At 43.7% G+C, this 12,502-nt stretch overlaps 1 protein-coding gene across 4 annotated transcripts in view; it reads left to right on the top strand.

Annotated features, from left to right (window-relative positions):
- Positions 1 to 12,502, top strand: part of SGCD (sarcoglycan delta) — a 1,012,166-nt gene that overhangs the window by 829,884 nt on the left and 169,780 nt on the right. The window lies entirely within an intron of this gene.

Here is a 12,502-nt window from a genome sequence, read left to right as displayed (position 1 = left end):
CATCCTGTCCTCACAGACTAGTGGTCTTGGAAGAAGCAGTCAAGACCTATATATGTGATTCAAAGATTCCTAAACCTGACTGTAAAAGAAGAATCATCTAGGGAACTTCTGAAGAGTTTAGGTTCACAGATCTAATCATGACTCACTGAATTAGAGGCTCTGGTGGAAGGGCCCAAGAATTTAATTCTGAAAAGATGCGCAGGGGTCTCTGTGGGGCTGCTAATGGACTCCTGGGATGGGAGCTCACAACAAAGTAGTCTTCTGTGGCTGTATACTGAAACACTGTAGTGTGGTGGTTTAGGAGTCCAGGAGCTGGCGCTAATCTTCCCTCCATCCCTGCTCTGTCACCAATTAGCTGAGTGACTTTGGGCAACATACTGACCCCGCTGAGCCGGTTTTCTTTACTGCTTGGTTGACCCAAGAACATCTACCATCTCAAGTGTTCCGTAGGGCTGAATGAGTTCCTCTTGTATCAGCCAGGTGTTTTGAATTCGGTGTGTTTCACTTTAGAGGACAATGCTTTTCTTCCTCCTCAAATTTGTCCCATTTTCAGATGAGTAAACGAAGGCTTGACGAGGTAGAGAAACTTGTCCAAGGTCCAGTGACTATTCAAATTCTTACCCATGGACTCCAGCCTAAGTGCACCTAAATGCACATAGATATGGTTTAGCCATATCAGACCTTAGCCAACCCTTAACACTTATTTCTCTATTATGTGTAGAGATGGCACTTTCTATATTAGTTTTAGGTTTTAAGGGACAGTGGGAGAAATAAACACAAAAACTTCAGGCTCTCCTTTTGTTCCAGAATAATTTGCTATACCAGCTGTAGAATAATTGCCCAGAGGAAAATGTGGTGGTTATCTCATGCTCAGATCATTCTATACAAATGTGGTTTGGCACTTTCTGTTAGTGTGTTGGCACTTCGTGAGTCACCTCACTTCTTTAAAATCTGAATCTTTGGAAGGTTTCAAGATCATTTCAGGAGTCCAAACACTTCAGCTTAATCTTTGTGTATGAAACTCCAGGATAGTATCATTTAAGAGCTCTTCCCCCTACCACCCCACTGTTGAGTAGATGAAGGACTAGAAGGTTAATGTAGTTTTTGGTTGCTTGAAGGCAGGTGGATATTTTTGTTGTTGTTGTCATGGCGTCTGCTTGTGATATTTACTTAGAGAACAATTTAGGACAAAAATCTGTCTCTCTCCATCATTAGGAACATTTGCTTTTTTTATGTAAAAATGTAGAAAGGAAGCATCATAAGAAATACCACTGCTGCTATCAATGATACCAAGATTAGGAAATGACCACCCCACAAATCTCGCATCAACATACTCAGTGAAATGAGCCTGGTGTGTTGCAGAAATGAGCTTCCTGTCAGCTGGGATTCAGCCATATGGTGTGGAACGAGAAGTTTAAGCAATTTCATTTTCAGCTTAATGAGAAGTTTGTCTTTTTGAGTCATCGGACTGAGCAGGCTCTTGGGAGGTTTGAATCTGGATGCATATTTCACGGTGGAGTCTAACATAACTGGATTTGAATCTTCGCCCCACCCTTAGAATCTGAGGGACCCTACTCAAGTCTTTTTTTCTCTCTAAGCCTTAGTTTCCCCATGTATAAAACAAAGAGGGTGGAACAAAATGGAGAGTGGAAGAATGAATGGATATAACAAGAAACATATGGAAAGGAATCAGTTATTTCTGTTGGTAGTTGAGGACGAAGAGCAGTAGAAAATCATAAGGAATGAGCCTAAGAAGATAATGCCTCCAGAATATAGTAGATTAACTCAATTGTTTATATTGTTCTCTGAATAAGTACACCCACCTCTTCAGTTTTCAGGACAGTGACTTCCTTGTGCGCACTCAAAGGATCCTGAATAGTATGACAAAGGGACTAGAAGTCATGCTTCATAAAGAACGTTCAACTATCTGGAAATTTTTATCTGGCAAGAGATATGGGGGGTAGGGATCACTATGGGTGGGTCATAATTACTGATCTATCATACATGCACATCTTTCCTGAGGAAAAGAGAGCAGGCAAGGGTAAATAGTGGAGTGGCTGAGAGTATAGGTTGTATAGCTGACATCGGTCAATAGTCCTTGTTTCTGTCATCCATCAGCCAGGCCTTAGGATGTCACTTCACCTCTCTAGATGTCCTTCTGTGCTGTGACATAGTATAAGAATGCTTGGCTCTTGGTGCGCGTGGATGGCTCAGTGGGTTAAGTGTCTACCTTCTGCTCAGGTCATGGTCTCGGGGTCCTGGAATGGAGCCCTGCATCAGGCTTCCAGCTCAGCAGGGAGTCTGCTTCTCCCTCTCGCTCTGCCTCTCTCCCCAATTTGTGTGCACTCTCATTCTCTCTCCCTCTTTCTCTCCCTCTGAAATGAGTAAATAAAATATTAAAAAAAAAAGAATGCCTGGCTGACACAGTGGTTGGGAAAACTACACGACACAGTGTATGGAAAGCGAATAGCACAGTAAGTGGTACACAGTAAGCACTCTATAGATGCTAACTGTCAGGTTGGTGATGGTTTCTGTTGGTTCACTTGGGCTTCAGGGGACCCATCACATTCTAAAATTTTATGCAATCCTATATGCTCGCATAAGAAGGTACTCAGAAATTGGCAGAGAACTTGTGGAAGTATTCCTATATCCATTAAGTTTAGACTAGTGGATTTCCTGGACATAGGAAAGGCCAGAAGAAAAAGAGCCTTTAGTTGCCAAGAAATACTACACTGCCCACTCCACCCAGGTGCACACGAGGCTGGTCTTGCTAGCATGTGTGTTCTCAAGTCAGACTTACATGACTGAAGGGTTGAAGGCCTGGGTTGAATTCCCAAAATTAGAGGGTCTCTTCCTCTACTCAATAAGACACCGGCTCTGAAAGTGTGGGTCCTTGAATGGGGAGCATCATCTCTAGCCTACTCGTTAGTCTTACAGACTCTCAATCTCCACCCAGACCTAATGAACCAGAAACTCAGGAGTGGGGCCCAGCAAGCTGTCTTTGAACAAGCCTTCCAGGTGATCTAATGCATGTGCAAGCGTGAGAACCACTGACCTAAGACCCTCCCAACTTTGTCCCAGCTTTGCTAGTAGCTTTCAGCTGAGTTCAGGCTCCGCTTTGATCACTTTGCTCCAGAAAAGCCTCAGTATGAATATAGCTAACACACGTTAAGGGTTTACTCTGTGCAAAATGCTAAACTAATCACCATGAATAGAGACACTGGGTAGGAGGGCCCTGGCTTATCACCTCGATGTACAGAGGAACCAGCTGAAGCACAGAGTGATGTGAAACTTGCTCAGAGTTCCACAGAGAGAAACCAGTGGAGTCGCGATCTGAGTCCAGGCAGTCTTCCCACTGTACGTGAGATTCCTGTCCCGATCATCTTCCCTGAGCTCCACAGTAACTCTGCACCACGAGGAGAGGAAAGGAGGACCAGGCAACTGTTTTCCAGCTGTTCCTCCCTTCCTGGCTTCTAGCTACTCCACTGTTGCACAGTCCTCCAAGGTCTCCGACTTTTCCTCTGCTTCCCTCATTAGCCCTTCTTTCACCTCGTTAAGTAACCTGGACTTGCCCTTGGCATTGGCTGTGGACTCCCTCCAGGTACATTTCCTTGTTTGCCTCTTCACGTGTCTGTGGGCAATCCCACACTTATAAACGGCTTCAACATTGGCTCCTTTTCAACTGACCCCACATCAGTATTTGCTTTGAACTGCCTTCTCACTTCAAATTCCAAATTCCCAGCAAGTAGCCTGTACTTTACTGCACAGAGGTCATTCCAGTACTTCTCCTTGTGCAGTTGGACTCAGGTATCTTCCAGCAAACCTCCTGCCTCACCAGAGCCCACTTTCTAACTCTACTGATAGGGGCTGTCATTCTCCTAGTCTCCTGGTGCCCGGGTCCTCTAGTCTCTTTGTTTTCCTGCAAGTGCCGGGCCCTGTCTGTCTTTATATAGCCCTGATGTCTTTGCCACCCTTGGGATTTCCATACTGAAAAATGTTCTCTTTAGAATAGACATAAGAAAATTCAAGACTGGGGCACCTGGGTGGCTCAGTGGGTTAAGCCGCTGCCTTCGGCTCAGGTCATGATCTCAGGGTCCTAGGATCGAGTCCCGCATCGGGCTCCCTGTTCAGCGGGGAGCTTGCTTCCCTCTCTCTCTCTGCCTGCCTCTCCATCTACTTGTGATTTCTCTCTGTCAAATAAATAAATAAAATCTTTAAAAAAAAAAGAAAAGAAAAGAAAATTCAAGACTGTAGTCAGGCCCATCTCTTTCATTACCAAAAGGGTATAAGTTTGTGTGCAAGATAAGGCATGATATTGTTCAGCTTTAATTGCAGAACAAAGTTATTAAATATGGGGTAGGAATGATCTTTAAAAAAAAAAATCAAGAAAATAGGCAGCATAAAAGTCAGCACATCCAAGAGACAACTTCATGGAGACATCAGGGAAAAATAACTGATTTTCATTAATGACCAATTTCATTGAACAATGAATTGGACATTCTAGCATTTATAAACAAAGTGTAATTATAAAATGTTATTCTAATTGTTAATTAGGTCTATTTATACTCTAGATTAGTTTTTTAAATATGTCCTCTAGATACTACTTGATGCTAATTATCTGAGTTACATTATTATCGATTGAAAAACATTTTTAATTAATTTTAAAGCCATTTAAATTAGCAGAAGATTTACAGAAATTTACATGTGGTCTGATGCTAATTTTTTTAGGAAGACATCAGACGATACATTTAGCCTTTTGAATTAGTTTTTGATGAAACTTTCTGTTGCAACCTGGCAATTGATAATTATGGTGAAAGGGGTGGTGTATTTTTCGTGGTGGTCATTCATTAAATAGATGTATGTGTGTGTGTGTGTTCATCATATAGATCTATACATCTAGAAATATACACACACACACATTCAGGTATATATATATATATATATATATATATACCCCTAAATCACCCTAAATCACCACAGCTGGCATCATGGAGATACAAAGATGTGTGTCCCTGTTCATACTCCCTCAGAAAGCTCTCTATCCCTTCGGCGAGACGAGACACACATGCAGAAAACAGACTACTTAGAAATTTAGAAGTTAAGTGACTAAAACTACAGAATCCGGCTGCAAACAGCTAGAGAGAGTCTAGATAACTGCTTAATTGGGAAGTTTTGAACTAGACCTTGAGTACACATTGCCACATCAGAACCTATAGGGGGAATGTGTGCTTGGTGAATGACAACACATGTTCATAGTCAGGACTCACTTGTTTGGGAGGTGGGGAGATCAGTTGCCTCTTGTGGTAGAAAAGTCCATTAGTAGTTGGCTTCAGGCTAGATTCAGTGGCTCAAATGAGGTAACCTCAATTCAGTTTCTCCCTTTCTCTGAACACCTATGAGATCTGTTATACAACCATGCATTTTGTCTTCAAAAAGCAGAAGGGGTCCTTACCTTCTGAATACGAATCCAACAGAGGCCTGAGTTTTCCTCTTACTAGACTGGCGTGGGCCATATGCCCATCCCTGAACCAGTCATTGTGACCACAGTGATGGAGTTCGCTGGTAAGCAAGGCCTGGGCTATATCTCACCTAGAGCTAAGGTTGGAAATGACCAAGAATGAGCTGGAGGGGACCATTGTCTAAAGGGAAATAGGGGTGTTGTTTCCAGGAGAGGGAATGGACGCTGGGCAAAACCCAGAAAATATTCATTAAATCAAATATATGACCACAGGAGATCCTGATGGCCATGCCTGACCATGGTACCCAGGAATTGTGAAGACCAGCAGATGCTTTCCAAGCTCTCATCCTCTCGCTCACTCATCGGCACAGACGTGGGTCTCCTTGCTTCATCACCAGGCATACTCTCACCTCCCAGCATTTATGTTTACTGTTCCCTCCACACAGAATGCTCTTTTCCAGTCTGCATAGAGGACCTCTCATTTTATGGCTTAAATGTCACTTCACCACACATCCTTAGCTGCCTTATAAAAATAACACATTCCTGATTTCAGTGTTTGTACCAAGAGTTGGCAAAGTAGGCCTGTGGCCCAGTGAGGCTAAACGCACCGCCTAGTTTTGTAATGTTTATTGGAACACAGCAGTGCTCATTTACGTATTATCTATGGTTGCTTTCACACTACAACAGCAGGGTGGAGTAGCTGAGACAGATCAGATGGCCTGCAAAGCCTAAAATATTTATTATTTGGCACTATCCAGAAAAAGTTTGCATATTCCTGGTCTGTGTCTTTATTCCCTATTCATCTTTAAGGCAGATATCACAACATGCATGGTGATGATAAAATGTTTATTTCATGTGAAAATATGCTTACTTTCATCCTCTCCTCTTTAGAATGTAAGCTTTATGATAGCAGGAACTTTTGTTTTTCAGAATCTAGAACAGTGTTTGGAGCATTGTAACTGCTCAGTAATATTTGTTGCGAGAATAGATGGAAAGATTTTGAACACGGGAATGTTTGCTAACCAATCTGATTGTATAGAGAACAGGAGGGCGGGAGAATAATCACCCAAGTTAAGAGAATATTATTATGCTTTCATTGAGGATTCATAAGGACCTAAACCAGGATGGAAAGAGAAGAGAAGACAAATGGGAAAGAGCATCTTAAAGTAGAACTAATGAAATTTGGCAACTAAATGCATATGGAGGGTCAAGAGGGGACATCGGGGATGGCTCTGGTGTTGTGCACCATGTAGCATCATTAACACGACTATATCAGAGCAACAAAACGGGTTTGGGATTGGAGAGAAATGGTTCAGCTTTAAATGCCCTGGGTCTTGCTGCTTGCACACCTAAGGAAGAGGCCAGGTGTCCAGTGGGAAATGCCAGTGACATTGGTCCACTAGCAGGGGGTCAAGAGCCATCCATCCATCCATCCATCCGTGTATCCTTGAACTCAGGGGCTCCAAAGAGGAGGTATTCTAGAAGGGCATCCCAGAGCAAGAACTCAGAGATGCTCCTCAAACAGAGTCCCCAAACAACCCCTCACCCAATTTTTCCTTTGAGCAGACCTCCAGAACTGCTTTATCAAGGCCATGGCTGCCTTCCTGGAGGCATCCTTGGATGTTGAGTTTCCCATCCCATGTTCCCATGTTCATATGTTTTTTCTTATCTATTCCACCTTTCTCCATGACAAGGAACTCAGTGCTTTAGAACTTGACCAGCTGGTTCCACCATATCTACCAGCCAGGTGATGCTGGCCATGTGACTCTAATTACATAGGTCATGTGCGTGGTTCTAAATAAACAAGCTCACCCCCTTTTTCTTTGCCGTCCATCTTCTCCTCTTTCTCTTCCTTTCTGAAGTATCTCATCCATGAGTGGAAGGAAGCATGAAAGAGGTGGCAGGTTATAGTGAAAATGGAACACTGTGCCTTTTACATGGTAGTGAAGTCTGAGGAAGACAGACATTGATCCTTGAGAGATGAGAGCCTACCAGTCTAATAGGGACATTTGTGTGACAAGTCAGAGTAGCCTGGGACCGGCCAGGGCCCTCTTTCTGCTTGCCCTCTGTTATCATTATCAGAGATAATCAACAGGAGATCCAACTATTTAAAAAGAATTGCCTGTTGTAAAGTTCTCCTCCAGCATCTCATTCCAGACTTGGTTTATTATTTACAGGAACACAGGAATAATGTACTCGATCATAAAGATACATTTCCCATAAATAATGTAGCGAGAAAACCAAGTATAAAAGAGTCTCAGATGAACAACCCCAACCTTCATAAACCAGAGCTACTTAATGAGAAAAAGCACAATTCTACAATAGAGAAATAATAATGGGGTTTCATCTGAAATGCTACTGGCGTACAACTGTCATAATTCTCCAAAAAGTAAAAAAGAGCCTGGCCAAAAGCCTCGGTGATTGTACTGCCTCGTTTCATGCACCCAGCCACCCATGGGCACAGGCATCATAAGCTGCCACGGTTCAAGGTGCACCTTCATCCCCCAAGCTTGCGGGCTTGAATCCTGATGCAAAAGCATTTGCTGGGCCCCACACACTTTTCCCTTTGGCAAGAGGGAGATGTGATTTAATATCAGTGGGGTGGATTCATCGTACTGTGTAGACGTTGCCAGCTGTCCCAGCAGCATTGCCTTAGCAGACCTCCCCAGTTGCTGAGCCATTGTCTCCCTCGCTCTCACGTGGGGAGGAGGATGGGAGGAGGAGAAAAGGCAGTTGGGGACATTGGAGAGCTTTCTAGTTTGATTAAAGAGTCGATGAGGTTCACTCCTTGGCTGCTTCCAAAAGAACGAATTCCAGCACTTACTGAGGGAGGGGTTTGTTTCAGCTTTTTCATCTTCGGAACCAACACAACTTGAAATTCTCCACCGAGCTACAGCTAATGTGCTTTCGGGCATCTGTTGGTTTGTTTTTATCATCAGAGTTGTCTTCTTGGCAGTTCATACCAAGAGCAGAGTATTTTCAAATGAGGAAATAAAGTTCTGCCAGGACATCTTCAATGTCAAAAGACTGTCCATATAGTACAGGTGTATTGTTGCCTTTCTCATTAATTGTATTCACTCTTGCAGAATATTCTTATTCAACCAAAAGTCACCTGAGTTGATATTCTCCCCCTCTCTTCCCAGCAGAGACCAAGGGGAATGTTGGTGTTTCACAGTGACACCAGGAATTTAACGAGATGACAATGTGAATAAGAAACTCTCGGTGTGCAGACTGGGGAAGGAAATTAACTTCATTCTCCTTTATTGGAGGGACTTGAATTTAATTCTGCTTATTTGAGTGGGAGAAAAGAGTGCTAAAAATACTTCCCTCAGCAACTTAGGCTTCCCCTCCCACCTTGCTTTATGCTTTTGCTATGTACTACTCTTCTAATCTTAACCCCTTTTGTACCCTGCCTTCTCTAGGAATAATGGGTAAAGGTGGCAAGGGTGAATCTAAACAAAAGGAGTCAGGAGATGGAGAGAGGAGAGATTATTCAGAACCCTTTGGGGCACAGGATAGCAGTGAATGCCTGTGTTCCCTTTGTGACGGTAGGACAGCAGCCTGGTTAGATGGGTATGGGGTTTAGAGACTGCCTGGATACCTCTCCTGGCTTTCATGGCACAACCTTGGGCAAGTTTTTACATTCTGAAAGCCACAGGTTACCCATCTTTAAAATTAGGGTATTACGAGTACCTGTGTCTAGTGTATGAAAAGTTCCTAGCACATGCTAAGCACCTATAAGTGCCCACTATTATCAATGCCCATTACTATTGTTCCTTAAACCCATTCCTACGGAGCACCATTTGTGCAACAATCACCAAACAAAGCTCGATGTGGAGATGTAAGGACACAGACTAAAATTCTCTTGATCTCAAATAGGTCGTAGTCTAGTAGGGGTGTCAAACCGCATACGCAGTGAAATATTGCATAGTGCTGGAAATGTTTCTTAGGAAGTTAAATAGAATCTAGAAGTCAGCACTTGGCTGCCGTAGGTGCTAAGAGGACTCCCCCGTAATGATGAAGAACGGGGGCAGGATACCAAGCCAACAGAGGTGGCCCAGAGAACTTCCCGGAGGAGAAACTGAGGGAAAGTGTAAGGGGGAAGGGGGCTTGACTTAGCAGGATTCAGGGGAATGACCCACAGCCTCCAAGGGCAGGGTCAGCAGAGCCACAGAGGAAGGGGAGTGAGCTGCTCTTGTTTTTTTCCAGCAAATAAGCACACTGGGATTTATTTTGGGGGAAGAGATTGTTATTATCAGCAGAGCATAGACAAGAATCGCTCACTGCCCCCAAAGCCTGAGTTAAGGAGACACCTCAGAGTTCTGCTAGAGCCTGGCCAGGATGTTCCCCTCTCAGCAGTGTACCATGCAGGATGTGCCTGAATGGTTAATGGAGGTATTTCATATGATTTTGATTCTGTGAGCCAAAAAGAAAAGTGTACTTCGACAATGGGGAGTTATTTATGATGCAAGAACTCTCCCAGGTCCAAAAAAAGAAAGGGAATGACCTCAGCAGGAAGGTTCTTGGCATTGTATAAGCCTTGGTGTAGGCAGTTCTCATTTAAGTTCTGTTGCATTCAATAAATTGAGCGCCTATTGTGGCCAGCTGCTTTGCTGACCCAAGGACTCTGGGGACCCCCGCCTTTCTGGATTCCATAGCCAAGCAAGAAAGACAGTTGTTGTTACCATTTACATGAGAGGAATGTGACTTGTCATAGGAGAAGTACCAGATGTCATGGAAACATAATATTAAGTTATTAACCTCACTTTGCCAGTAAGGGAAGTCTGCCTGAAGGAAATGATGTTTCAGTTGAGACTGGAAGGATAAATGGAAGTTCATTCAGGAAATGGGGTCAGAAGGCTGGGTGTGGAGGGACATGTACAAAGTCCTGGGGAAGCAGGACCTTTCAGAAGAAGTTTTACAACTCCAGCTCAGCCAGGGAGGGAAGGTCAAGGAGCAACGTGCCCAGCCATGAAAAGAGACAGGTTGTAATTATGATAGCATTTATTAAATGCTTACTCTCTGCCAGATACCATTGGAGTCTCTTTACATGGGTTAACTCACTTCTCAAGAGGGGCCTTCTAAGATAACTTTCATTATTATGCTCATTGTACATAAGAACAAACGGACCAATGCAGAAGCAAGTTCCCCAAGGCTGTGTAGAAGTTCACTGGTTGAAGTGAGATGCAAATCGAGATAATCAGATTTCAGAGCCTTCATTTGGTTTGGTTTTATTTGTAACTTTGTTGAGATGGAATTCACATATCCTACAATTCAGCCATTTAAAGTGTGCAGTTCATATATCTTTTAACATATATCATGTCTATGTAGCAACAAATCTATGTGTTCATGTCTGTTCCATCTGTATATATATTTGGTATGTAGGTCACGTGGCATATGTGTGTATGCTATACATACATGCATTGTACAAGTTGCATAAATATACAAACGCTACGTGTACGTGGAACATTGTGGAGTTGTGTGTACCTGTGCAGCTATTATAAAACCATACTGTGAGCGTGGCTGCTGTGTGTCCTAGTAAAGTACTTAGATGTAAGGATAATGCGAAGACATTGAAGGGCCTCAAACAGGGCAGTGACAGTATTTGCTTCACAATTTATAGGACGGCGTGAGCAGGATGAGCTGGGAGGGGTAGGTCGGACAGATCCACAGCTTATGGGACCAGACACATCTGTGAGGTCTCTGCTTGGAGGTCTAATTCAAAAGGACATTCCAAAGAAAGAGCGGTGCAGCCTACTCTGCAAGACCTTCCGTGCCCCCAGACAGCTCACCTTGCCCATTTTTTTTCTCATCCCCAAGGAAACAGGGTGAGTATACAAGGAAGGGCAGGCTGGTCCCAGTTGGACAGAGCGCAAGCATGGCCGGTGAATTCTAAAGGCAATTCATTGTTCTTCCCACTAACTTGCTTGATGGGAGCTGATCAGAGGTCAGAGCACATTTAAAGTACTTGTATTGTATCATAGGCTTGTGGCAGAGATTGCATTTAACCAAACAAAGGAGAGGGCTGATATGAAATCAATATGCAGAGTGCCTATGAGCTATGGAGGAAGGTAATGTGCTTTTCTTCCTTGGCTGTTAAATGCATCTCAGCTGCCAAGGAAAATGACTTTCCCTCTCAACTTCCTATCTGTCTAGCTGACTGGTTATTGGGAAGTGTTCAGGCTCTAGTGCTTCAGCTGTGTTTAATGAGAGCATCCTTGCATGAGAGCCTGAGCAAGTTCCTCTGGCCTCATTCTTCCTCCCAGGACTCTGAAAATATGTCTCTCCTTAGCACATTCAGATCACAGACGTCTGCTGGAGCAAGGAAGGGTGCCAGGGCCTTGGATTTAGAAGGCGTGGTCTCTCCTTGCCTTTGGGATCGGGAACTTATGCTAGAATATTGGATGCAAGAAATGTACCAGAGACACTCATGTGTGTGAGGCTGTGCACCCAAAAAGGGGCCCAGAACATTGGGGGCCACACACCTACCAAGGAGAGGCCTTCCTTGAGAAGTAGAGACTTGACTTAGCCCTGGCAGGATTGCAGTGGGTTAAGTTCAGGGAAGCAGGGGAAGCCATTCTTATTGGGAGGAGACAACATCCAAAGTCACTCGTACTTTCACAAGACAGCCTGGAAAATGAACTCTAGTTCAAAATCTGAGTCCGGTCATTTGAACAGCTGGGGATAAAAAATAAATTATTATATAGGAGTTGAACTGACCCGTTGTTAAAAGAAACCCTTTCCTCTTTCTCTGTCCATCTTCTTCCTGCCCTCTTTCCTTTTGAGATCCTCAGACAGACCAATTCCAAGTGTGAGAAGCCATTGTGGGGGCATATCTTTGCTACCACAGATCACAAGCGAGCTGACGCAAGAGCTGACACAGGTGTAATTCCCTTCCGCACAGTAGCACTTAGTTAGATCAGAATTCTTGCACAGGATTTTTCTGGTTTGGGGTTTTGTTTTGCCATCTTATTTGAGTCTCAAAACCACCCTTCAGGATGAGGGGGGAAAGAAGAATGAAAAGCAATCACCATCTTAGAGATT

This window comes from Neovison vison, chromosome 1 (genome assembly GCF_020171115.1).
Source record: "Neovison vison isolate M4711 chromosome 1, ASM_NN_V1, whole genome shotgun sequence".
Lineage (NCBI taxonomy): Eukaryota > Metazoa > Chordata > Mammalia > Carnivora > Mustelidae > Neogale > Neogale vison.
The sequence above is the reverse complement of the archived record's forward strand: the minus strand, read 5'-3'. Positions and strand labels throughout refer to the sequence as shown.